This window comes from Lactuca saligna, chromosome 9 (assembly GCF_052625555.1).
Source record: "Lactuca saligna cultivar CGN05327 chromosome 9, ASM5262555v1, whole genome shotgun sequence".
Lineage (NCBI taxonomy): Eukaryota > Viridiplantae > Streptophyta > Magnoliopsida > Asterales > Asteraceae > Lactuca > Lactuca saligna.
Window position 1 is genome coordinate 142,888,081 of NC_136425.1, and position 1,707 is coordinate 142,889,787.

A 1,707-nucleotide genomic window follows, 5' to 3' on the forward strand; every position below is an offset into this window, starting at 1 on the left:
TATGCTAGTATGATCTGTTAGATCAGTATCCTAGAGGGTAGGATAATATTATGTGGTATGTGGTATGATCTGTTAGATCGATATCCGAGAGGGTAGGATAATATTATGTAGTATGTGGTATGATCCGTTAGATCATTTGTTGTCTATAAACTGTTATGTGATTATTTCATTTATATATATATATATATATATATATATATATATATATATATATATATATATATATATATGCAGATATTTTTTTGGCGGTTGAGGCTCATCTGCTTTGTGCGAAAGCTAATAGACCTGGGCATTCCAACCTGTTGGTTGTGGGTTGTGAGTATTCCATCCCGAGGATGATTGGACTCATAGTATGTGGGCATTCCAACCTGTTGGTTGTAGGCCTGGGGTATTCCATCCGGAGAATGATTGGACCCATAGTATGTTGGCATTCCAACTTGTTGGTTGTGGGCATGGGGTATTCCATCCTGAGGATGATTGGACTCATAGTATGTGGGCATTCCAACGTGTTGGTTGTGGGCCTAGGGTATTCCATCCGGAGGATGATTGGACCCATAGTATGTTGACATTCCAACCTGTTGGTTGTTGGCATGGGGTATTCCATCCCGATGATGATTGGACCCATAGTATGTTGGCATTCCAACCTGTTGGTTGTGGGCCGGGGGTATTCCAACCAGATGGTTGACTGGCCCATATTATCATGTTGATGATTATCTGTGTATTATTATGGGTATGGGTATTTTGGGTGTAACTCACTAAGCTTTGTGCTTACGGTTTCAATTTATTGATTCAGGTTCTTCAGATGACTTGGCAAGGCGAAAGCGTGATCGTACACATCCTTGTGTTTGGGACTTATGGTTTCTGGGATACTCTGATATTAAACTATTTTCAAACATTTTGTAATAACTAAATGGTTTTGAATTGTTTAACATGTTTTAAATTGGCTTGAATTTTACGGGTGTTACAGACATAGTATTTGATCATGTTGTAAGCATGTCATAGGATACTAATTGAATACATGGTTAAGTCACTCGATGACTATGAGAGAATTCTAAGAGTACTTTAGAAGAATGAAGATAATGCATATGATACAATTAGTTACGAGGGATCTTTATGGAAAGAGCTACACAAGATGTTAATTTCTAAACAGGCATAAATTTTTTTGAAATATATATGGAATTTTGACTTCATTATGGAATGAAGAGTAAGTTTTGTTGCAATGAGGACCAAGCAAAACATAAAGACACAATTTACTACACAATAGGAATACACTACTTTAGAACTTGATTTAAAATATGATTGGATGAATGAGATCATTGAAAAACTATTTTGGTTTCTGCCATTCGAGAGTCACACAGAAATATTTGTGACTTTGAGAGTATACTTAATCAAGCTAAGAGACTCTATGTCACGAAACAACACCAATCATAGATATTTAACTATACTTAGAGTAAAGTTAAGTATGGAAATGAATGTATTCAAAATTTTCACACAAATTAAAATATTTACAGATCCAATATTAAAGTAATTTTCTTGAGCTAGGTATGAATGGCACACTTCAGCTATAAGACTTTATTATTCTAGAAATGGATTTTTTATTTGGATTTAGATTTCGTTATTGGAACATTATAACAACTATTAGATAATATTATGATATATTGGGATATGGTCATCACATTAATAATTAGTGTGCTCTATATTAACATG